Source organism: Podarcis erhardii (assembly GCF_964252035.2).
Source record: "Podarcis erhardii genome assembly, chromosome: 5".
NCBI classification, from domain to species: domain Eukaryota; kingdom Metazoa; phylum Chordata; class Lepidosauria; order Squamata; family Lacertidae; genus Podarcis; species Podarcis erhardii.
The window spans coordinates 90,456,247-90,482,899 of record NC_138509.1 but is presented as its reverse complement, the minus strand read 5'-3'; the positions used below and the strand labels follow the sequence as shown (position 1 = coordinate 90,482,899).

At 44.4% G+C, this 26,653-nt stretch overlaps 1 long non-coding RNA gene across 1 annotated transcript; it reads left to right on the top strand.

Moving 5' to 3' along the window:
- Positions 1 to 214: 214 nt before the first annotated feature.
- LOC309342440 lies at positions 215 to 5,038 on the top strand. Its single transcript, XR_014156817.1, has 2 exons — positions 215 to 3,403; positions 3,593 to 5,038. It is a non-coding gene; the product is annotated as an uncharacterized lncRNA (long non-coding RNA).
- Positions 5,039 to 26,653: the final 21,615 nt, after the last annotated feature.

Sequence of the window (26,653 nt, the reverse complement as noted above, 5' to 3'; positions counted from 1 at the left end):
TCATTTCTGACCACTGGTCCTGCTAGCTGGGGATGATGGGCGTTGTAGTCCAAAAACAGCTGGAGACCCAAATTTGGGAAACCCAGATGTAGACAATACATGACCAATGGTCTGACTCTGTATAAGGCAGCTTCATGCATTAATATGAGTTGCCATTCTTTTGTTTCTTGAGTTCCTATGCATTGCTTTGGTGCTGTTGTTGTTGTTGTTGTTGGTTAGTCGTTTAGTCGTGTCCGACTCTTCGTGACCCCATGGACCAGAGCATGCCAGGCACTCCTGTCTTCCACTGCCTCCCGCAGTTTGGTCAAACTTATGCTGGTAGCTTTGAGAACACTATCCAACCATCTCATCCTCTGTCGTCCCCTTCTCCTTGTGCCCTCCATCTTTCCCAATATCAGGGTCTTTTCCAGGGAGTCTTCTCTTCTCACGAGATGGCCAAAGTATTGGAGCCTCAACTTCACGATCTGTCCTTCCAGTGAGCACTCAGGGCTGATTTCCTTAAGAATGGATAGGTTTGATTTTCTTGCAGTCCATGGGACTCTCAAGAGTCTCCTCCAGCACCATAATTCAAAAGCATCAATTCTTCGGCGATCAGCCTTCTTTATGGTATTGCTTTGGTACTTCCCTTTAAATATTCTCTCTCTCTCAAAAGCTGCAAAAAGGTACATCTCAAGAGCTGAGGTGCTGGTCTGCACAAAACAAAAGGGACGGACTGGAATGTTAGAGCCGTGGACTTTATCACTTCAGTCTGCAGGTGGGGGAATTGCATTCTCCAATGCTCTCTGCCTCTTTAACCCCAGACTCCTTGCAGGGAGTAGACTTACACAACAAGGAGAAAGGCTCAGCGCAACATTCTGATGTGCTGATTTAGTGCATGCAGAGAACTTTTCAAGTGCAAACAAAGAAACAAACAAACAAACCTCCCCCTGCTGTGAAGTGGCACAGACTGTGAATCCCACTGCTTCGATTTTTAAAATAATGTAAATTTTAAAAAAACCTAGTGTGGCATAAAGCACTGCCCGTGCTCTTCTTTTGTATAGCTTTTTGACCTTCATGGAAAGAAAAATGCATTTTTGCCACCCTCTTTTATTTATTTATTTTGAGTTTTCGCCCTCCAGTTTCATGGATCCGGGCAGGCGGTAGGGTTTCCCCTTCCCAGTCCCCTGTTTCCATCATTCCTGTATGAGCACTGTGAGGTAGACACTCGACTTCAGAGCATGAGAGTTGATGACGCAACGAGAGAGCTGCCATTTCTGTAATCCTCTTGATTTCAGTAGGGAAGTGTTATGTAATGTACCGATTGCTAATTTGGCCAAGGCCAGATCCTATGCATGTTGGTTCAGAAGCAAGTCCCAATGGGTTTGATGGGGCTTAAACTCTCAGATAAATGTGGAGAGGATTGCAACTTTAGAGTGTCCATGGCTGGCTGGGATGGGAAGGTTATTTGGTTTGCCCATCCATCCATCCATCCATCCATCTATCCATCCATCTGTCCTCGCCTGATGCTGCTGTTGGTTTTAACCCCTTTTTAATTCCAACTGTTTTGAACAACCATGGCTTTCATAGCCTCAGAGTTTGGTAGAAAGGGCCTTCGTGCAGTCTTGTTCTTTGCCCCAGTTTGTCTTCTGGTGTTCAGCTTTCCAAGAGGCATGAGTGGTCTGTTACAATTGATCCCTGGTGGGGAGGAAGAGAATTTATATTTCAGGAGGTCCATACTACAGTGGATTCCATTCAGGAAAAGAGAGAGGAGACTGCATGAAACCAAACCTGAGAGCCCACTTGAATGGTAGAGATGAGCCAGAGACTGGTTTGTTTTTGTCTTGGAACTCTGTATTTTCAATTTGGAACAGCACATCTCTGTTCTGAAATATACGGTTTGTGAATAGCAGATCTTTTGCACTGGCCCACCTGATGCTCTGAGCATCTTCTGTCTGGATGAATAAGGGTGGTGGTGGGAGAGGGAAGGGGGAAATAAGTGGTTTTCTTAATGGCCAGTAAATTGATTGATATTTGCTGCTACTAATCTGTGTATTTTTCTATTTATTTGGTCATACTGACCACTGAGGAGCTAAAATATATTTAAGCCTTTATCCTGTATGTTTCATTTAATGTTTGTGTCATTAACCTTGAAGGCATCCATATCATTCCTCTCTCTTTTTTTTTTTTAAAGTTCTCATCTTACTAAGTATTTATTTTGTTGACATGTGCTTTTCCTCCCTGCTCTCCTCCCCCAATATGCGTGTTAGATGCAAAAATGAACTTTTCACACAGTAGAACCTCAGACGATATGAACCTCCAGAAATTGGAAAGGAATTGTCAAGCAAACATTCCCTGCTAATAGCAATTCAGGGTAGGAGTGATGTGGTTGCCCATGACTGAGGACCACTCATGATATCAGAACTTGTGATTTCATCCTCATGGGAAATGGCGGGGCAGAGCTGTTTTGACATTGCTGATTTCCCGATGTGTGTCTGTGTGTATGCATATATCTGCCCATTCTCTCTTACAGCTCTTGACCATCTCACGTTGATCTCTTATTCAATATTACTTTTTCAGGCTTCCTTCATCTTGCCTCTGCAAAATAGAAAATAGTGTGGATTGGTATTCACATAGACCTTCCGTTTCATTGCTAGGGTGGGCAAGTGCTCTTGTGATGTTGGCATTCTGATATCTGCAGTTAACAAACTTGGGACCACTTGCAAGAATGCATGACCCCTCCTTGTATCTCCTCCGACTCTCCTCCAGTTAAGTGACAACAAACTGCTTAACTGCTGTGAAGAGAGGTGGGGAATTTGCTGGAACTCTTGAGAAACGTGTACAGAGAAAGGCTTGGACCCGGTCTCTTTAAATGCAGTTAACAAGGCCAACGTTGCATCTACAGTGGACCACAGATGCATCCTTGGAATCAATCTCAGGACCTGTCTCCATAACTGACCACACCTATCAAGGATGCTTTATCAAATGTATGAATGAATTGGGGGTGGGGCGAGGAGGAAGGAAATCTCTATGCCTTGTGCTTTGTGGGAAATAGTCCTGGTTGAGGTAAAACGCTATTCCATGTGCTCAGTTTGGGCAATTAATTGGAGGACCTCCTCGTAAGGAAGGAGCGTGTGAATTGTGGGGTGTCTCCAATGGGGACAAGGTTGAGAAGTATTAGCATCTGTGGTTGCTGCCAACCTTTGTTTGTATCATTGAGGGTCTGCTGCATTTGCCCTGTGGGTTTCTATGTCCGATTAATGGCTTCGGAGTCTTAAAATTGTGGTTCTGTGATGCACTGTACAACGTGAGCACAACAAAGCCATGTTATGCCACTTACAAGGCCATTATGCAGTGTCTGTAGAATTTGCACAGCGTTATAATAAAAGGTGTACCATTTTGGATTGTAAGGGACGTTAATTGCCATGTTGTGTTGAAACCTGCCAAAAGTCACACGAATGGGCTTGCATCTCATCCTTGCTGCACTGTTCTATTACTCATCAGAAGAGCCTCATGTTCCTTTGACTGCTTAGGGGGCTTGTTCACACATGCTTGCATCTTGCTGGTTCTCAGCTGCATGCGTGGACTGTGTCCACTGAAAAGTATCGTGTTCAAGATGGCATCCGGTTTATGGAAGTTCAACATGCCAGTATTATTCTCTGGTGCCTCAGTCACGCTGCTGAAATCAGCAAACAGAGCACGTGCCCTCTGAGGTTCCTCCAAATTCCCTGATGTGCTTGCCTAACAAAAACTCCTCTGGAGAGAAATGTGGGTCGTTCGGGGTTGTGAGATTTTGACTGTGATGCTTTGCTTACCTTAATGTAAACAAGGCACAGTCCATTTAAGCAAAACTGTAAAAGTTGTGCTACCCATACTAAGCTGGTCCCAGTCAATAGCCTAACCAACTAGGTTGTTTGGAGAGAAATTTTAACAAATTTTCTTCCTCAGAAAATTAAAAAACTTGTTACCTCTTCTGTTATGTACATGCAGAAAACAGTTCTGCCACATATCTGGCACCTGGTCCATGGCATTAATCTTCTTATCATTTGAGAGGAAGACAAGGTAGATATAGAAGTCTGTTCACATTTTATTCTAAACCAGAAAAGCAACACAACATTCTCCTTCTTGCCCTGTCTCCTCCCTCATGACTGGGAAGAGGAGTTTGGAAGCATTTGCTTTTGGTTAACCATGGTTGGTTATGCCGCCTGGAGCAACAAACCTTGGCTAATACTGGTCAATCTGTTGTTATGTTATGCTTTTAGTGCTTTTATACTGTGAACCATCCTGTGATCTTTGGATGAAGGGCGGTGCATCAATTTAATAACGCATAACGGATCATTTCAAAAGAGCCAATGTCAAACTGGTTTATGAAGCTGGCTTAGTGAAACTAAACCATAGGTAGTGTCAGCCACATAGTAGAGTCCAGAAGATGCCCCAAACTAAAAGTGATAGCAAAAGCTTCTGGCTGCTCAGGAAGAGAGGGAGATCGTGTGAAGTCAAGGCTTGTTGTAGTTTATGCATGTCACACTAAACCATGGTTTAGCATGACATGCAAATGGGCCACTGTGTGTGTGTGTGTGTGTGTGTGTGTGTGTGTGTGTGCAACCACTTCATAAACCATGGTTATTAACACTCTTGATCTTGCTGTGCCTATTTGTTGTCCTCACCAGCAGCTGATTTTTGGGAGTGATCCATTACCATGTGTTTGGTTTTTGCTTCCCATTTCTCCGAAGGCTGTATCTCTTTTGCCCACCTCCCCATCATTACTGACTCTTAATGACCTTGTGAACAGGGTAATTAAAATACAGTGCCCCACCACCACCATTCACCATGGTGGAGAGAATTGATTCAAAAACAGATTCCTGTTATGGTATAAATACACTGTGAGAATAAAGACAATGTAAGTGCTGCTTAGCAATAAATGTAGGACATGTCTTATGATGGTTTTGCCCAGGCAAAGCAGATTGCTTGTCATACATGTTGGAACTACTGTATATGTTATTTTGCTGCTGCTTCTTTTTTAATTAAAACAAAAAAATCTTCTTTGTCTTGCTGTTTAGAATATTGTTGTCATGGCCTTGTTAAAATGCCTTTTCTTTTTGCATCCATGTTGACATGTCCGTCTCCATGCACAAGGACACTTTGGAAGGGAAGGGAAGTTTTCTAGTCACTGAGATGGGAAAAAACCACCTTCCACCTGCAAAAATTAGTCCAATGCCCTGCAATGCAGGAATCTTTTGCCCAGAGTGGGGCTTGAACCCACGACACTCTGAGATTAAAAGTTTCATGCTGTACCGGCTGAGCTATCCCACAGTGTATTCCAAGAGTGAAGGCCGGGTTCATGAGAGACCTGCTCTTGCTCATTGTTGAAAATCTGCAGCAAGATGGGGGGGAGGGGAACTGTGATACTTTAAGAAGTGTCATAATACAGAGGGCCTTCCTAAGTTAGGAAACTAGTATTTGAGTGGTCTCCTAGTCAGTGGTGGATGGTCCCCATTGGGATTGGTGGGGCAGAAAGCAACAGTAGACTGCCTGAACAAATGACAGAGAGCCACAGCCAATGACCGGCCAAACCAAATAATTAAGCTTTTATCCCCATGCTCCACCATGTTCAGTCCTAGAAGGGCAAAACAGAGACTAAGGAGGAGGACTCTGACAGCCAGGGTCACCTGCAGGACTGGTAGTAAGAAAGAAGGCAGGCGGTGGGGGCAGACTGAGAGCCCCTTTGCCTAATAGATCAGCCTCCACTGCTCCTATAAATCAAGACTCAATGAAAGATGCTGTGATTCTCACTCGCATCCTGTGGAAGTCAAATCTAAATAAAATATCTAGGACTACAGTTCCCATCATTCCTGACCACTAGTCTGCTAGCTAGGGATGATGGGAGTTGTAGTCCAAAAAATAAATAAAATTGGATTGAGACCCAAGTTTGGGAAACCCTGATGTAGGACTTGGGTCTTGTAACAAACAGCAGATAAAGCAACTAATTTGTGTCTGAGATGTGCCGCTTCAGATTGCAGAATGGCGATCACATGACTAATTATTCCTCCAAATTCCTTTTGCAGTCATACCTCGGGTTACGAACACTGTGGGTTGCGGACTGTGCTGAACCTGGAAGTGCCGGAACAGGTTACTTCTGGGTTTCGGCGCTCGCGCATGCGCAGAAACACCACATCATATCACACGTGTGCACAGATGTGGTGCTTCTGGCTGCGAACGCTGCGGTTTGCGAATGTGCCTCCCACACAGATCACGTTCGCAACCCGAGGTATGACTGTACATAGAAAACTGAATTTGGGAAAGCAGTCATTCTTTCTTTCTGAGATACTAGTTTCCTGTGTTCATTTTTAAACAAGTCCTGCACTCTGAAGTGATATTGCCTAGAGGTGTGGGGAACCTTTGGTCCTGTAGATCAGTGTTTCCCAAACTTGGGTCTCCAGCTGTGTTTGGACTACAATTCCCACCATTCCTGACCACTGGTCCTGCTAGCTAGGGATGATGGGAGGAGTTGTAGTCCAAAAACAGCTTGAGACCCAAGTTTGGGAAACATCACTCTAGAATGCTGCTGAATTGCATCTCCCATCAGCCCCAGCAAAGCACAACCAATAGCCAGGGTTGATGGGGATTGTAGTTCAGCAACATCTGAAGGGCCAAAAGTTCCCCACACCTGGTCTGGAGCCTTTTTGTGAGAAGAAAGATTTCAGAAGGCATAATCCCCTCGGAAATGTTAAAACTCTGTCTAGTGTTCTTTTTTGTGGCCTCCAGAGCCTTGCAGCAGATTAATCTTTCAGGAGATAGCACTTCTCCTAATTGAGAGCATCTGGTTAAGTCATTGTCAGAACAGGATGTTGGTCTAGAAGGGCCTTTGGTTGGCCTGATCCAGCAGAACACTTCTTACGTTTAGCAGGAATAGGCCTGGTTGATTGCAATGTGCGAATGGGGCCGGCTCTACCATTAGGCAGTGTGAGGCAACAAATGCTGGGAGACAGGGAACCACAGGGAGATGTTTGAAGGACAGGGTGCTGTGTGCCCTTCAGTCTGCCCTGTGCCCTCAAGAGTTAGCCTGCTTCCCTCAGATTGGGTGGAGGATACTGCCTCACCACAAGTGTTAAATTGAAGATTCAATTGCCAGCCTGGTCAGCTTTTGTATATGGAAAGGGAGGAAGGGCCATCTTGTCTTTTGCCTCAGGCAGCAAAATGTCTTGGGCCGGCCACTGGGTAGAATTCATTTTACTTTGAACAACCACAGAAATGGCTTTGGTTTTTTTGTTTTTGTTTTTGTATTCCTGAAAGGAATTGTATTGTGTGCAACTGTATTGTGTGCAAATCCTGAGGGAAATTGTCTTTCAGCTGGAGACCACTTGTCTAGTCAGTCTTGGAGTCTGGAAACTCTCTCCTTTCCTTCGTTTTAAAAAAAATGCACTGATTTCTGCAGTCGGATAACTTTCTGTGTTATAAAATAAACCATCTTCTGCTCGCTGTTTCATGGCTTTGTTTTGCTGTCTCTGGTAATCCTTCATGCTGCTTTGCTATTTCAGTGGGTTTGCAGTCTTATTATTTATTTTCCTATTTATTTATTTATTTATTTGTTTGTTTGTTTGTTTGTTTGTTTGTTTATTTATTTATTTATTTATTTATTTAAAAGGTGCCTGTAGCACTTTTCAGAGAAGACCGCCTCTCAAAGAAAGCAGCTTACAATCAAGTAAAATATTTAACAATAAAATATTTAAAACACTTCAAATATCCAAGTACATCTAAAAACCCCCCAAATCAGCATCTTAATTAACCTGCCAAGTCATTGCAAATAAATTAGTATTTAAAGTCTGTTTAAGAGAGACCAGAGATGGGGGTTGCCTCCTTATCACTTCAAATTGCTTTTTTATAATAAAATTTATTAATTTTAACATATAAATTATAATACATACCACAAAACTTCATCATTTATACAATCTTTTTTGGACTTCCCTTAGCACCTCTGCTGATCCACCGTTTTAACCACTTCTTATGCATTTCTTAAATTCTTATTACGTTTAAATGTCATAACTAATCCTCCTCCCCTTTATCCATTTTTGCAATAATTCCAATAATACTCCTCACAAAACTTCTTGTAAACCTACAAATGTAGTCAGGTCATCACAAATACTTTTCAAGTAATCAGTAAATTTACTCCAGTCTTCTTTGAATTTCTGGCCCCTCCGATTTTGAATCCTTCCTGTTAGTTTATCCATTTCTGCATAGTCCATTAATTCCATCCTCCATTCTTCTTTTGTTGGTAATTCTTCTTGCTTCCATTTTTGGGCCAATAACATTCTTGCTGCCGTTGTTGCATATAAAAACAGCTTACATTCCTTTCTATTTATATCACTTCCTACAATGCCCAATAAAAATGCTTCTTTATAAATGTATATTTCAACATTTTTTTCATCTCATTATATATCATCTCCCAGAAGCTTTTCACCTTTTTACAATCCCACCACATGTGATAAAATGTTCCTTCTTTTTCTTTACATTTCCAGCATTTATTACCAACTTTATACATTTTAGCTAATTTGACAGGTGTAATATACCATCTATACATCATTTTCATCACATTTTCTTTTAAGGCATTACATGCAGTGAATTTTAAACCTTCTTTCCATAATTTTATCCAATCACTCAGCTGTATATTATACCCCAAATCTTTAGCCCAATGAATCATAACCGACTTTACCTCTTCATCCTTCAAATGCCATTCAAGCAGCAATTTATACATTTTAGACAAAATCTTACAATCGTTAATAATATCTCTAATTCAAACTTTGAAATATTTTCATCAAATCTTTTTTCTTTATATTACACTTGGAATTGCATTCCATAATGGGGTGTACCTGCCAGCCTAATAATTTTTCCTACTAAGAGGGAAACATTTTCAGAGAATTGTACAGTGGTGCCTCGCAAGACGAAATTAATCCGTTCTGCGAGTCTCTTTTTTCGTCTTGTGAAGCACGGCTATTAGTGGCTTAGCGGCTTAGCGGCTATTAACGGCTTAGCGGCTTTAAGAAAAAGGAAACAAACTCGCAAGAACTCGCAAGACGTTTCGTCTTGCGAAGCAAGCCCATAGGGAAATTCGTCTTGCGGAACGGAGAACTCTTTCGTCTTGCGCGTTTTTCATCTTGCGAGGCATTCGTCTTGCGAGGTACCACTGTAGTTGGAAGGGACTCCCAAGGGAATGCAGGAATCATAGTTAAATAATCCCTGACAGATGGCCATTCAAACTCTGTTTAAGAACCCCAATGAAGGCAAGTCCACCACCTTCTGAGGCAATCCATTCCACTGTCATACAGCTCTTGCCATCAGAAAATGCTTCCTAATGTTTATAATCAGTATCTCCTTTCTTGTAATTTGAATCCATTGGTTTGGGTCCTACCCTCTGCAGCAGCAGAAAACCAGCTCACTTCATCTTACACCTGACAAGCCTTTTCCATAGTCACTTGTGCATTGAAGAAAATGTTCATGTCTACTAAGAGCTAGTAATACTTTGCAGGGAGCGGGTGGCGCTGTGGACTAAACTACTGAGCCTCTTGGGCTTGCTGATCGGAAGGTCGCCGGTTCAAATCCGTGCGATGGGGTGAGCTCCTGTTGCTCTGTACCAGCTTCTACCAACCTAGCAGTTTGCAAGCATGCCGGTGCAAGTAGATAAATAGGGACCACTGCAGCGGGAAGGTAAACAGCGTTTCTGTGTGCTCTGGCTTCCGTCACAGTGTCCTGTTGTGCCAGAAGCAGTTTAGTCATGCCGGCCACATGACTCAGAAAGCTGTCTGTGGACAAACGCCAGCTCCATTGACCTGAAGTGAGATGAACGTCTCTGGTTTTTCCCATTCTGTTGTTTTCCTCTATTTCTTTGCATTGCTCTAGTCTCTCCTTGCTATTTTTTGGAAATCTGCATTCAGTTTCCTGTATCTTTCACTATCTCCCTCGCATTTTGCTTGCCTTCTCTCCTCCGCTATTTGTAAGGCCTCATTGGACAGCCACTTTGCTTTCTTGCATTTCCTTTTCATTGGGATGGATTTCGTTGCTGCCTCCTGTATGATGTTACGAGCCTCCATCCATAGTTCTTCAGGTACTCTGTCCACCAAATCTAAATCCTTAAACCTGTTCCTCACTTCCACTGTGTATTCATAAGGGATTTGATTTAGATTGTGTCTTACTGGCCCAGTGGTTTTTCTTCAGTTTAAGCTGGAATTTTGCTATAAGAAGCTGATAATCTGAGCCTCAGTCAGCTCCAGGTCTTGTTTTTACTGACTGTATAGAGCTTCACAAGTCTACACATCCTTTATATACAATGGTACTTCTCCTTTCCCATTTGGTCTATTCCTTTTGAACAGGTTATACCTCTCAATTCCTACATTCCAGTCACAAGTCTCATCCCACCAGGTTTCAGTAATGCCTACCAGGTCGTATTTGCCATCCTGTATTAAAAGCTTCAGTTCATCTTGTTTGTTTCTCCATAGACAGCCAGAGATTATACTGGGCTTGCTGGACAAATATCGTCTCAATAAGGGACTCCTGCTAAGCTGCTGCTGAACCTCAGAATTCTGCTTGAAAACCACGTTGCCATGTCAACACCTGCTTATTTAAAGCCTTTGTATCCTGCCTCTCTGCCACTGAGGATCTCCTTCAGAGGAAGCTAACAACCATCTTAAAATGCAGAAGGTCAAGTATTTAAGAAGCTGCAGAAAAAAAAAAGAAATCAATTTATGAGGTGCTTAATTAAAGAAACTTCTCTAGGGACTAGAGGATAGATGCTGTATCAGAAGAAATACTAATTTCCCCATGTATTTTGACCCAACATTCATTACTGAGACAACTGCATTTTTGTTAACTGGGGTGACAGATGGACAAGCAGTGCTGGAGCCAAGCAGGCTCCCCTCAGAAAGGAGTATGAAGGCGAAGGCACCACAACCAGGAAGGCCCTGTTGTGTACAAACATCTGCTGCACTTTGGATATCATATTGCTGGGCTAATCTCAGCCAGGAAAAAGTGGCAGCACTAGAGGGATATATTTGGGGAAGGAGATGTTCTGCCTACAGGAGCAACTTCTGTTTTGCATGCATGAGCTGTTGGGGAATAATAATAATAATAATAATAATAATAATAATAATAATAATAATAATAATATATTATTTATACCCCGCCCATCTGGCTGAGTTACCCCAGCCACTCTGGGCGGCTCCCAATCAAGTGTTAAAAACAGTACAGTGTGATCTGAATAGTGATCTGTTCCCATTATTGCCAGAAAGAGAGTACTGATTTGCATTACATTTGGATATGCTAATTTATATGCATAGGTGCAAATTCAGAAATAATTACTACAGCTGAGATAAAGGTAAAGGTACCTCTGACTGTTAGGTCCAGTCACGGACGACTCTGGGGTTGCCCGTTCATCTCGCTCTATAGGATGAGGGAGCCAGCATACAGCTTCCGGGTCATGTGGCCAGCATGACTAAGCCGCTTCTGGTGAACCAGAGCAGTGCATGGAAACACCATTTACCTTCCTGCCAGAGCGGTACTTATTTATCTACTTGCACTTTGACATGCTTTCGAACTGCTAGGTTGGCAGGAGCATGGGACTGAGAAACGGGAGCTCACTCCGTCGTGGGGATTCAAACCACCAACCTTCTGATTGGCAAGTCCTATGCTCTGTGGCTTAGACCACAGCGCCACCCACATCCCTATAGCTGAGATAGAGATACAATAGATCTCACTGTAGCTGTGGGAACACTGTGGCCAGGGGATCTCGTTGCTTTCCCAGTCTGCTAGTTGCAAACAGGCGATTTCATGGCCAGTGTTCTCCCTGCTTAGGGGCGTTCACACATTACACCCAATAAGTGTACCATCTGGGTAGCTGTGTACACAAATAGTTGAGTGGTATATTCATATGGTTATTCACATTTAGCATTCCCTAACTGTACAGTCTATGTACCTGGGTGTGCAATAGTTGAATTGTACAAATCAACCAGTGTACACTCTTCCCTACAAACACTTGTACATGTGTAGTGACAGCTTGTACCTGTGTTCAGGCTAATGTGTGAACATGCCTATTTTTATTTTATGTTATTTTAATTTCTTTACCTCCCTTCATCCGTGGCAGTTTACAATACAAAAACACATAACATAGTAACAAACCAAAACAATAAGTCTCTCCACCCCCCCGTATTTATTCATTATCTTGTTATCTTTAAAACAGATTTGGAAAGGACAGTCCTTTAAACTGAGGACTCTCTCAGACAGAAGACTATCCTATGTAATATAGGCAACATGGTGACTAGTAAAGGTAAAGGTAAAGGGACCCCTGACCATTAGGTCCAGTTGTGGCCGACTCTGGGGTTGTGGCACACATCTCGCTTTATTGGCTGAGGGAGCCGGCGTACAGCTTCCGGGTCATGTGGCCAGCATGACTAAGCCGCTTCTGGCGAACCAGAGCAGCACATGGAAACGCCGTTTACCTTCCTGCCGGAGCGGTACCTATTTATCTACTTGCACTTTGACGTGCTTTCAAACTGCTAGGTTGGCAGGAGCATGGGACCGAGCAACGGGAGCTCACTCCGTCGTGGGGATTCAAACCACCGACCTTCTGATTGGCAAGTCCTAGGCTCTGTGGTTTAGCCCACAGCTGTGGTGCCTTAACTACATACGCTTCAGGTTACAGACTTCACTAACCCAGAAATAGTACCTCAGGTTAAGAACTTTGCTTCAGGATGAAAACAGAAATTCTCTGCTGCAGCGCGGCAGCAGCGGGAGGCCCCCATTAGCTAAAGCAGTGCTTCAGGTTAAGCACAATTTCAGGTTAAGAACGGACCTCCGGAACGAATTAAGTACTTAATCCGAGGTACTACTGTATATTTCTTTAGAGACAGGGGTGGGGGACAAAACAAATTCTCAGAAGCCTTTGGTGGGCTTTATTGTGTAGGTGACTTTTCGGATCCCTCTCCTCCTTGGTCACAAAGCAGCTTAGAGAAGAGTTTCTCTCACTCTCTTATAATCCCATACCCTCCAACATTCCTCCAATGAAAATCGGGACATTTTGATCTGGGGAATGCAAGGTGTTCCTGGCTGGGGGGAAAGCATGTCTTTGTGTGTTGGGCGGGAGGAAATACACATGTGTGCACTCTGTACATACTCAGAGATTCTACTGTCTCTTCATTACTTCGCATGTTACCAGATGAGACCCTGGCACTGGGCTCCAGTCCTCTGAAGGAGCGTCTCCACCCCCATTGTTCTGACCAGACACTGAGGTCCAGCTCCGAGGTCCTTCTGGCGGTTCCCTCACTGTGAAAAGCCAAGTTACAGGGAACCAGGCAGAGGGCCTTCTTGGTAGTGGCCCCCACCCTGTGGAGCGCCCTACCACAAGATGTCAAAGAGAAGAACAACTACTAGACTTTTAGAAGACATCTGAAGGCAGCCCTGTTTAGGAAAGCTTTTAATGTTTGATGGATTACTGTATTTTAATATTTTGTTGGAAGCCACCCAGAGTGGCTGGGGAAGCCCAGCCAGATGGGAGGGATAATAATAATAATAATAATAATAATAATAATAATAATAATATATTATTATTATTATTATTATTATTTCCCTCCCCCCCCATGCTCTTCCTCATCCTGTTATCTGCTCAAGACTCACCCACTGCTGCTTCTGGCTCCAATCTGAACTGCGGCTCTTTTATATCCATGTCCCCTGCCTCCGCCTGTCTGGTTCCAGATCCCATTGGTGCCCTGGCAAATGACATCATCACGCTGAGCCACCAAGCTCAGAGCTGGCCTCCATGTTGTGAGGGGCAGCAAGGCAGGATCCATGAGAATCGGAACCGAAGTACCCACCTTGGAGAGTCCAGCCCACCGTGCGGATGGCAGGTGAGCCTCAGGGCCTGTGTGGCCTCTACAATCCGATGCCTGCTCTGTCACTTGCTGGGGCTGTGCTGTGAAGGGGGAACAAAGCCTTGAAATTGGGGTGCCCTGGTTTCAAGTCAGGAGCCTTGGTTGTCAGGAGTTCAGCATACACTCGAGTAGGACCCTGGCAGAGACACATGCCTGACTGGCATGTTCCCTCTCTCCTGGTCGATCAGGAGCTTCATAAGCTTTCTTCAGCTCAAACATCACCGCAACCGATGCTAACAGACACTGGCACACTTAGGGATCTGCATAGTTTGCGCATCATGTGCGTGGACAGACCTCAGTAGCTCAGCATTTTGGCTAATCAACTTTATTTACATATAAACACACATGGAGCACTGCAACATGGCTCCCTCTCTCTCTAGCATCAGACAGTAAAGAGAAAAAGACAAAGAACAATAGTCCCACTTCACGGAACACAGTACATGGTACCTCGGGTTAAGTACTTAATTCGTTCCGGAGGTCTGTTCTTAACCTGAAACTGTTCTTAACCTGAAGACCACTTTAGCTAATGGGGCCTCCTGCTGCCGCCGCACGATTTCTGTTCTCATCTTGAAGCAAAGTTCTTAACCCGAGGTAATATTTCTGGGTTAGCAGAGTCTGTAACCTGAAGAGTATGTAACCTGAAGCGTATGTAACCTGAAGCGTATGTAACCCGAGGTACCACTGTAACACAAACATCCTGTCTTCATCACTTCCCACTCTGTGGAGTCAAAACATGCCACGTGATGTGAAAGACAACAATCTCATGACTGCAATCCCGGAGCAGGAATTCTAACTGATAGCTTTACCAATTTCGGGATCATCCTGGCAAAACCATGGCTGTTGAAGGGTATGCAACAGTAGAACTCGTGAAGCTGGATGTTGGCCGATTCAGGACAGATAAATTACTTCATGCAGCACAAAGGTAATCTATGGAACTCTCTTCAACAGGAAGCAATGATAGCCGCCAATTTGGATGGGAGCTGGAAAATTCATGGAGGATAATGCTACTAGCCATAATGTTTGTCTGTCATGATCAGAGGCAGTGATGTTTCTAAATAGCAGTTGCTGGTTACTTTCTTCTCTGAATTGTATTTTCGCACTGTATTTGGTTTAATTTTCTATCGATGTTAGCTACATTCACCATCGATCTGATGCAAAAGCAGAATACAGTTCTTTGAAAGGAAACTAGGGAAATGCAACACTAAACATTCCCCCGCAACCCAATTACTCAGTCTCTCGCACACATACAATATACTGTGTCCTGTCAGTTCTCACAAATAAACAGTGCTTTCCCCAAGAGTGGTGTTGCAATGTTACATTTCCATTGTAGATTTAGTGGGTTTTAACTGCAATTCCCAATGTACTGGTTAAATTAGCAAGGTGAAACTCTTTTAATTTAGCTTGTTATGCTTCCAATGTGCAGGCTGTGAGCCTTCATTTATTTTTCCTTCCCTCCAATTTAACCTCTATTGATTCTCCTCCCAGTTTTTAGGTAATTAGAAAAGGTCTTATTTCCCCTCCCCCACACGAAATCTAATTATAGCATGTTGTTTTTGCTAAGTAAACAGGCTCTAAATCAATCTAATAAGATATTAGGCAAACATAATAAAAGCCCTTTTGCTAATTAGGCTTATTAGTGTCAGCATTTAAAAAAAGCCTTTCTTGTCCTAATGCAAACAAGATAAAAGAGATAATCCTTCCAATCAAATTAGGAAAGGGAAAGCTTCAAAGTACATCACTTCATTAACCCCCCCAAATCCCCCCAACAACAACCACCCCCAAAACAAATATTGGCCAAAGGACAGGGTGTCTTTGATGTTCAGTTGTTGGCACTTCCCTGTGTTCTAGTCATCGGATTATAAAGTAATGATGGGGATGATTCAGACCCCCCCCTCAATCTTTAGCATGAATAGTGGAGTTTAGGCTATAGGGCAGAAATGGGCTTGCTGTTTCGATTTCCTGTTGCTCTTGGCCTAATTTAGAATAGAATCAGAGAATCAGAGAATCATAGAATCATAGAGTTGGAAGAGACCACAAGAGCCATCGAGTCCAACCCCCTGCCAAGCAGGAAACACCATCAGAGCACTCCTGACATATGGTTGTCAAGCCTCTGCTTAAAGACCTCCAAAGAAGGGAGACTCCACCACACTCCTTGGCAGCAAATTCCACTGTCGAACAGCTCTTACTGTCAGGAAGTTCTTCCTAATGTTTAGGTGGAATCTTCTTTCTTGTAGTTTGGATCCATTGCTCTGTGTCCGCTTCTCTGGAGCAGCAGAAAACAACCTTTCTCCCTCCTCTATGTGACATCCTTTTATATATTTGAACATGGCTATCATATCACCCCTTAACCTCCTCTTCTCCAGGCTAAACATGCCCAGCTCCCTTAGCCGTTCCTCATAAGGCATCGTTTCCAGGCCTTTGACCATTTTGGTTGCCCTCCTCTGGACACGTTCCAGTTTGTCAGTGTCCTTCTTGAACTGTGGTGCCCAGAACTGGACACAGTACTCCAGGTGAGGTCTGACCAGAGCAGAATACAGTGGCACTATTACTTCCCTTGATCTAGATGCTATACTCCTATTGGTGCAGCCCAGAATTGCATTGGCTTTTTTAGCTGCCGCGTCACACTGTTGGCTCATGTCAAGTTTGTGGTCAACCAAGACTCCTAGATCCTTTTCACATGTACTGCTCTCAAGCCAGGTGTCACCCATCTTGTATTTGTGCCTCTCATTTTTTTTGCCCAAGTGCAATACTTTACATTTCTCCCTGTTAAAATTCATCTTGTTTTTTTTGGCCCAGTTCTCTAATCTGTCAAGGTCATTTTGAAGTGTGATCCTGTCCTCTGGGGTGTTAGCCACCCCTCCCAGTTTGGTGTCATCTGCAAATTTGATCAGGATGCCCTTGAGTCCATCATCCAAGTCGTTGATAAATATGTTGAATAAGACCGGGCCCAAGACAGAACCCTGTGGCACCCCACTAGTCACTCTTCTCCAGGATGAAGAGGAACCATAGATGAGCACCCTTTGGGTTCGGTCAGTCAGCCAGTTACAAATCCACTGAGTGGTAGCATAGTCAAGACAGCATTTTACCAGCTTCTTTACAAGAATATCATGGGGCACCTTGTCAACTGCCTTGCTGAAATCAAGGTAGGCTACATCCACTGCGTTCCCTTCATCTACCAGGCTTGTAATTCTGTCAAAACACGAGATCAGGTTAGTCTGACATGACTTATTTTTCAGAAATCCATGCTGACTATTGGTGATCACAGCATTCCTTTCTAGGTGCTCACAGACTGTTTGCTTAATGATCTGCTCCAGAATCTTCCCTTTCAGGCAGGTGAGGAAGAGGAGGAGGCAGTGGTGGACCCTGAGCTCTCAAATGTCAGTGGTGCCCTGTGCAATGCCAAAATTCAGTGCCCCTCACCTCTCATGCTCCATTCTAGATAATAATTGTGCTGCCCCAATCTTCTTCTTCTTTGGCGATCACTCGTAGCCGAGTAAGATTGTCTTCCATAAACACGGTTTTAACAGTGAGTCCGTAAGTGACTGTGGAGGCTAATTCTGAATCCACACATCCTTCCACTTTGAGGACATTGGTTTCCGGGCGGAAACTGATCATGGTGAGGGTTTGCCAAGCATGCCTTCCTCTTAGCACGTTTCTCCCTTTCGTCCTCAGTTCGAACGTCTTCAAAGCCCATGACACTTTTGGTAAAGGCTGTTCTCCAATTGGAGCACTCGCAGGCCAGTGTTTCCCAGTTGTCAGTCTTTATACAACTTTTTTAAAAATTTGCCTTGAGAGAGTCTTTAAACCTCTTTTGTTGACCACTAGCATCGCACTTTCCGTTTTTAAGTTTGGAATAGAGTAGTTGCTTTAGAAGACGATCATCAGGCATCCACACAACATGACCAGTCCAACGAAGTTGATGTTGAAGAATCATTGCTTCAACACTAGTGATCTTGGCTTCTTCCAGTTTGCTGGTATTAGTTTGCCTGTCTTCCCACCGCTGATGGAATCTTTCGAGGAGTTGGAGATGGCGTTTATAAGTGGTGGTGTCTCAATAGCACCCCCGAGGCTCTGCACTCAGTGCGACCAAACCAGTCATGCTCCCCTAAATCTGTCTCTGGAAGAAGAATGGGGTGGCACACAAACACTCACTCACTCACACACACACACACACACACACACGAGAGCACTCAGTTGCAGAGCATGCAGAAGATCTCAGATTGAATCCCTGGCATCTCCAGGTAGGGTTGCCTGGAACCCAGGAGAGTCAAAGACTAGACAATCCTGATCTAGGAGGTCCAACGACCTGACTTCCTATGTTCCTATGGATGCTCCTGACCACCACCTGTGGGAATGCAGCTCTCAACAGAAAAAAAGACCCTCCAATTTTGCTGTAGAGCTGGGGGGTCACCAACCTTTTTTGGGCTCATAAACACATGTGTAAACTGGCGCATGCGTTACACATAAACACATGTGTAAACTGTAGTTTGTTAAGGGTGCTGGGAATTGTAGCTCTGTGATGGGCAGTTCCCAGAATGCAATGCATGACGAGCTTGCAGCCAGTATGAAGTCAGAAAACTGTATCCTGTGACCAGAAGTCAGGGCACCTCTCTTAGAGAGCCTCAAGCCCTTTTTATTCATTGAAGTCTGCTCCTTTTTATTTCATATCTTCCTGGCAACTTTTAAACTTTTGGCAGTCTCACCTCCATTCACCCGGTGGCAGAAGAATTTAATTTCAGTCAAAAAATGAATGTGACTCGTATAAGAAGCCGTATCCTTTCAGCGAATTTAATTTGATAATATAACTTGCCTGGCCGTTCTCGCCACCGAAGCATTGTGCATCAACTGGCAATCTAGGCAGATAATAAAAACGGGGTCCAAGAGCGAAGGAAGTGAAACTGAACACAATGCTGTTACATCGGTAGCTTCGGGGTAGCAGAAACAGGGTCAGAGTTGGGTTCCTTCATTTTCCACTCTGAATAGGACATTCCTGCGTACTTATAAATGGCGTTTGTTATGTTCTGCAAATGCACCGTTTGCTGAGTTATGTTCAGCTGTGTTGTGGGGCAAAGGCTCCTGATCTTAATAGCTGGTTTCATTGGGGACGGCCCTACCATTGGACAAGGTGAGGTGGCAGCAGGAGCACAGTAGCAAATTCAAAAACACAGAGGCACTTCTTGATTGTCACTGCAACACCCCCTCCGAGCCGTGCCCCCTTTTAAGGTTATACAAACTTCTGGTTAGGGATGTGCTGCAATGCAGAACACCATGTGCTGTATTTAAGCCGGATCTGCTATTTTCTGTACACATGCATGGGCAAACAATTCGGAGTGCTCTAATATCCTCTTTCAGAGTGACTTAGATTTTTTAGCTAATGGAAACAGCTGCAGGGAATTGGTTAAAATGAAGCTTTGTTGTAGAGCAGGCACCCCCAACCTGTGGCCCTCCAGATGTTTTGGCCCACAACTCCCATAATCCCTAGCTAACAGGACCAGTGGTCAGGGATGATGGGAATTGTAGTCAAAAACATCTGGAGGGCCAAAGGTTGGGGATGCCTGTTGTAGAGGTTTGAGGTTTGAGTTTTGAAGTATGGGTCACATTTGCATGTCACAAGTCAGGGTTTCATGGCAGGCGCGATGGCTATGTTCTGCCTCCACTTCTGGAATCATGAGTGGGGAGAGTGTATCAGATAGGCATCTGGTTAGCCATTGTTAGAACAGGATTCTGGCCTAGAAGGGCCTCTGGCCTGATCCAGCCGGACTCTTCTTATGTTTATCAGGAATAGGCCTGATTGATTGCAATGTGCGAATGGGGCCGGCTCTACCATTAGGCAGTGTGAGGCAACAAATGCTGGGAGACAGGGAACCACAGGGAGATGTTGAAGGACAGAGTGCTGTGTTCCCTTAAGTCTGCCCTGTGCCCTCAAGAGTTAGCCTGCTTCCCTCAGATTGGGTGGAGGATACTGCCTCACCACAAGTGTTAAATTGAAGGTTCGATTGCCAGCCTGGTCAGCTTTTGTATATGGAAAGGGAGGAAGGGCTATCTTGTCTTTTGCCTCAGGCTGCAAAATGTCTTGGGCTGGCCTGGTCAGCTTTTGCATATGGAAACTGAATATGGAAACTGTGCTTTCCTTAAACTTCTATTGTACACTGCAGAACTTGACCAGCATTCTCTTGAAAGTGGAAGCACCTTGTTGCTTTCGTTGTTCCTTAGCTTTGGAGAACACAAGACAATTCTCTGGCATTATCTGCCTTCTCCAGAGTGATCCTAGGAGCCCAACCTCAGTGGCTCACTCACTTCCTTTCAGTCTGGTTAGCTCCCATCAGTACAATGGGTGAAAAGATTTCTCTGTGGCTAAAATGCTCCTTTCATGCTGATTTGGTGGCTATAGGATGCTGGAGACAGGGACCCAGATGCAGAGAATAGCAATGGGTCTTTGACCCCCATCAACCCCGGACCATTACACCTCTGGGTGGCAGGTCAATAATGGACAGTCAATGGTCAGTTTTTTCAAATTATTACTAGTTTTTACGATGAAGGTAAGAATTTGGATTTCCTGGTTCAGAGAACAAAATGTCTTGGGCTGCTTTGATTAATATGCATTCTTCTTTTTAAAAAAATAGTATGTTTTATTATTGAAGTACAAGTTTGTATATTGAGGCACGGCAAAACAAATAACAAAGCCAAATGTTGATAAGAAAGCATATTTAGTTTGAGCCTCGGGGCTGAAAGTAGGCAAGATTTTTTTTATATAAAAAAAGTAATTGTATTTCTGTCTTTTTGAATTATGTTTTTAAAAAGCACCAGTGTAGGAAGATAGGATTGGATTGGGAACATGTTGTGTGAATGTGTAGCCAATTTTCCTGATGAAAATTGCCCGTTGTAAATGTTCTTTGCTCCAGAGGAAAAACATATGGGTTCAAAGGAGCACCTTTGAGAGTGTATGTGTAATTTTCAGCAGGAAAAGAGAAGGATTAAGCCCCCCTACCCTGAATCCTAGTCCCCTCACAGATGCCATTAAGAAAAAGGGAGTGCAAAATGACAGAGGAAATCATTAGTTGACATTGTAGTAGGCCTGTACTGCTCACCTGATCTCCCTCTTCCGGGTTTTGGTGGTCGCGCATGCACAGAAACGCTAAATCGCACTTTGCACATGCGCAGACGCACCACTGCGGGTTTTAGACGCTGCGGCTTGTGAACGTGCATCTCACACGGATCACGTTCACAACCCGGCCACTGGGAATGGCCACCGAGACCACATAGTACCAGTCCTGAAAGACCTACATTGGCTCCCAGTACGTTTCCGAGCACAATTCAAAGTGTTGGTTCTGACCTTCAAAGCCCTAAACGAACTCAGCCCAGTATACCTGAAGGAGTGTCTCCACCCCCACTGTTCAGCCTGGACACTGAGGTCCAGCTCCGAGGGCCTTCTGGCGGTTCCCTCACTGCGAGATGTGAGTTACAGGAAACCAGGCACAGGGCCTTCTCGGTGGTGGCGCCTGCCCTGTGGAACGTCCTCCCATTAGATGTCAAGGAAAGAAACAACTACCAAACTTTTAGAAGACATCTGAAGGCAGCCCTGTTGAGGGAAGTTTTTAATGTTTAATGTTTTATTGTATTTTTTATATTTTATTGGAAGCCGCCCAGAGTGGCTGGGGAAACCCAGCCAAATGGGCGGGGTATAAATAATAAATTATTAGTACTATTATACAGTATTATTATTCTTACCTATTCAGGAGTACATTCATTTGTTCTTGCTTCCTGAGTTCCAGGGTCAAATTTGGATACTGAAAACAGATGCTGGTCTAAGAATTGCGACTCAACTACATTAGTTAAAAAACAGTGATTTGAATGCATTATAAACACACAACACCAGGTGGCGCCAGAGAGCACAAAACCTTTCTATGGCATTTTTACATAAGGTCTTCCCCCCTTTTGTTATAACAATTTAATTTCTGACTTATTTATAGCATCTCCCCCTCCCCCCCAAGGGTGTGTAGATCCACCCTTGGTTACACCCTGGTTTCTTATGTTATTTGCTCCCACCCTTTCCTCCTGGGAAGTCAGCTTCTAATAGAAATCCTTTTAGAGGCCTGGATCCTTCAGTTTCAGGCACTTTCCCCTCACACTTGGGTCCCTAGCATAGCTGCCAACGTTTCCCGTTTTTAAAGGGAAATTCTCTTATTCCGAATAGGATTCCTCACAAGAAAAGGGAAAAGTTGACAGCTATGATCCCCAGCTGTTGTTGGACTACAAAGCCACTTCTGACCCTCGGGAGGAGGTGGTGTTGTGGGCTTCACGACCCCAACACGCGAGCGGAGGCTGGCTTCCAGCCTCCTCGCGATCAGGGGAATCCTTGGGTCGCGTCATCCCCTGAGCCAGCCAATCAGCTGGCTCGGGGGTGTGGCTCGCCCCATTTAGGGCGAGCGTGGCCCCGGGATCTCCCTCTTTGGTCTGCAAAGCTGCAGCGGTTTCCCACCCACTTGCCCTTTAAGGTTCCCCTTCTAGACAGGCGAAGTCCCCTCTGAGACACTGCCCCTTCCGCACCAGTTTAAGATCCTAGCCCGGCTCCACCTCCTGCGCTGTTCCTTCCTCCTCTGGGTCCTTCTGCCCCCTGGGGTTTCCTCCCTCCTGGACTCTTCTGACGCTGACCCCCCTGATTCTTGCCCTTCCTTCCGGCGGGCTTTGGGACCTGGCTCCCTATCTGGGCTACCTGCTGTGCCGCTCGCCTGTACATTTGAACTTGGCGCGCGCGCCCAGCCGGTGACTTTCCTCTTGACCGTTTCCCCGCTCTCCGATGGAGGCGTGGCCAATCCTGACTCATCTCCTCCCTCTGGTGGTGGGAAGACTGGTCCCGATGCCTGGGACTCCTCCCCCCCACTACGCTCTGGTGGGGACGCTGGTCCTGATTTCCAACTGCTGCTCAGGGAGTCCCCGCTGGCCCCTTCCTTCTGGGGTTTCCCCCTTGGCACCCCCCTTGCCCTGGCCATCGGCGCTCCTCTCTGTGAATCTTCCGATTCGCTGGAGAGACTCGTGGACTCTCTCTGACCACTGTCACTGCCTACACCCCCCTCGTATTCCTCCTCCTCACTCTCCATTTGCTCCTTCTCCTGTGTCTCTGCTCCTGAACCCCTGACATATATATATATATATATATACATTTTTATTAGTTTCCAATCATACAATTATTATCCAAATCTTAACAAGTTTTAACAAATTACTCTTTTTGGACTTCCTTCAGTCTCTCTGGTAATCATCCGTAATTACTCTTTAATATGCATTCCTTTGATTGCATTGCCATTTGTCTTCCCTCCCTTTTCTATTTCTTTTGACAATACCTCTTAAACTTTTGCAGTGCTTCTTGAAACCCCACTAGCATTGTTTGCACATCACATACATTTTTCAGATAATCTACAAATTTTCCCCAATCTTCGATGAACTTTTGGTTTCGAACATATCTTATTTTCCCAGTCAATTTATCCAGTTCCGCCTAGTCCGTCAATTTCATTCTCCATTCTTGAATCGTCGGTATTTCCTCTTGTTTCCATTTCTGGGCCAATAAAATTCTTGCTGCAGTAACTGCATACTGGAATAATTTACAGTCTTTTCTTCTTATTTCTTTTCCTGTAATCCCTAAAAGAAAAACTTCTGGTTTCTTAACAAAAGTATATTTTAACATCTTTTTCAATTCATTATATATCGCTTCCCAGAAACTCTTCACTTTCTTACATTCCCACCACATATGATAAAACGTTCCCTCTTTTTCTTTACATTTCCAACACTTATTACATGTTTTATACATTTTTGCAAGTTTTACTGGTGTAATGTACCATCTATAAAACATTTTCATAACATCATTTTCCTTCAACCCTGTGCATGCAGTAAATTTTAAATTTTCCTTCCATAATTTTTCCCAATCTTCAAATTGAATATTATATCCAAAATCTTTGGCCCATTGTATCATTACCGATTTAACCTCTTCATCTTTCATATACCATTCTAACAATATCTTATACATTTTAGACAAAATTTTATATTCATTATTTATTATCTCTGTTTGGAACTTTGAGTCTTTTTCTGCGTAGCCACTTTCCTTTATATCTTTTTTAAGCATTTCATTAACCTGAAAAGAATGCAACCAATCATACACATAATCTTTAACTTGTTCATATGGTTTTAGTTTCCATTTTCCTCCTTCTTTAGTTATTAGTTCTCCGTAGGTAGCCCATTTCCCTCTCATATTAATTTTCTTTACACACATAACCTCTAACGGAGATAGCCAATGTGGAACTCTTGGTTCCAGAAGATTTTTATACCTGTCCCATACTTCTATTAATGAACTCCTGAGAATGTGGTTCCCAAATCCTTTATGGACTTTCTTCTTGTCACCCCATAGGTAAGCGTGCCAACCAAATCTGTTATCGAAACCTTCTAGATCCAATAATTCCGTATTTTCTAGTTTAATCCACTCCTTTAACCAGCAAAGACAAGCTGCTTCGTAATATAGTTTCATATCTGGAAGGACGAAGCCTCCTCTTTCTTTCACATCTGCTAGTAATTTATATTTTATTCTTGGCTTCTTGCCCTGCCAAATATACCTTGAAATCACTCTTTGCCAATCCTTAAAATTCCCTAACCCCTTGATAATGGGGATAGTCTGAAATAAAAATAACATCTTTGGAAGCATGTTCATCTTTATCGTAGAGATTCTGCCCCAAAAAGACAGTTTCATTCTACCCCACACCTCTAGGTCATTCCTTATTCCTTTCCACACCTGTACATAATTATTCTGGAACAGGTCAATATTTTTAGGAGTTAACCAAATTCCTAAGTGTCAGGGGCTCAGGAGCAGAAGCACAGGGAAGAGAGGAAATGGAGAGCGAAGGGGAAGAATCTGAGGGCAGCGTAGGAGATGACAGTGGCCCGAGAGATTCCATGAGCCTCTCCAGTGAATCGGAAGATTCACAGAAGGGGGCGCCGGTGGCCAGGCCAAGGGGGGTCCCAAGGGGGACACTCCAGAAGCAAGGGGCCAGCGGGGACTCTCAGAGCAGCAGTTGGAGATCAGGACCAGCTTCCCCACCAGAGCATAGTGGGGGGGAAGAGTCCCAGGTATCGGGACCAGCAGGGAGAGAAGATGAGTCAGGGCTGACCACGCCTCCATCGGAGAGTCAGGCAATGGAGGGGAGGTCAGGTCCAGCTAGCATCCCGGAAGAGGGAAGCAGTGACAGAAGCAGTGTAACGGTCAGGAGGAAGGTCACTGGGTTGGCGCGAGAGCCAAGTTCAAATGTACAGGCGCGCGGGACAGCAGAGAACCAGGATTGGGAACCAGGTCCTAAAGCCCGCCGGAGGCAGGGGGAGGAGTCAGGGGACTCAGCGTCAGAAGAGTCCAGAAAGGGGAATGCCCCAGCGGACAGGAGGACCCAGAGGAGGAGAGAGCAGAGGAAGAGGTGGAGCAGGGCTAGAGTCTTAAACTGGTGTCAGGGGGGAGGAGATTCAGACGGAACTTCGGCGGTCTAAGGTTTAAGACGTAGAGCTGCGCGCCACGGCTTTGAAATGGAAACTGAACTTCAATAAAGACTTTTGTATATAACGACGACCTGGCGTTGGTCCTCTGTGAGCTGGGATCTTGGGCAGCTCTGACACTAAGTATTTTACTTTCTTCACCACCTTTAAGGTTCCCCTTCTGACCTTGCTATGGACCTTGGTTGGTCGCCGTTAAGGGGCCTGTTAGGAATTTTTCCCACTTGGCAAATTGGCACTGGCCATTTGGTTTTTCACCTACCTCATAGCAAATCGTCACAACTTCCTTGGTTTTGGCGGTTAGGCATTGGCAGGGATATTGTTATGTAGATGTGTTGCGCCATCACCTCCCCCAAATATTGAAGGGTAGTCCGGTAAAGGATTCTGGGGGGCGTTGCCTCGTCCGAAGTCTATGGAGGCCAGGGCCTAAAGCACGCCCCCGATCGGTGACCCCGGGGCAGTCCCTAGTTGATGTGCATCAGCAGGGCTCCCCCTGCTGGTGTTAACCCTTCCTGGTCTTCAAGCAAACAGGCTGAAGCCAGATAGTCAGATAGGACCAATGCCTAAGCCAATACCGCTCTTTACCTGTAACCAATAAAGTTGTGGCCAATTTTAGCCCATTAACCTAAAACAATGGTGTCATGTGTCTTTATTTCCACTGGGGGAAGGTGGGAACTTGCCACGCAACTCTCATCTTCCCTGACCATTGATCCTGCTAGACCCAAGTTTGAGAAACACAGGATCTGTAACCCACCTGGGGTTGTACAGGGCAGGATCTAAATCACCACAAAGATGTAAGAATACGTTTTTCAGTGGCAAAGCCACTACTTTGCATTTGCCCATTTCTCTACCATCTTGGTTGGTGTTTCTGATAGAATGTTTCTAACCTAGGACTCTACCATTAGGCGGAGTGAAGCAGCCATCTCAGACAGCTGATTTGGGGTGTCATGAAATGGCAGCGAAGGGCTTGTTATTTATTGTTGTTGCATTTTGTTACCAGGAAGGGGGAGAGAGGATTGAGTGATTTTTCTCCATCAGATGCCGAAATAATATGACAGACTGCAGGTGCACGGAGGTGCTATTTGCTTCTTTGCCTCAGGCAGCAAAATTTATTGGGCTAGACCTGGCTGTTCTGAATTTATAAAGGCCATTTGGCTTTATTTTCCTCTAGCCTCTTGTGCAGTGGAGTCATCCTGATATAGATAAACAGAGAAGTGTAGATGAATAGCCAATTTAAAAACAAA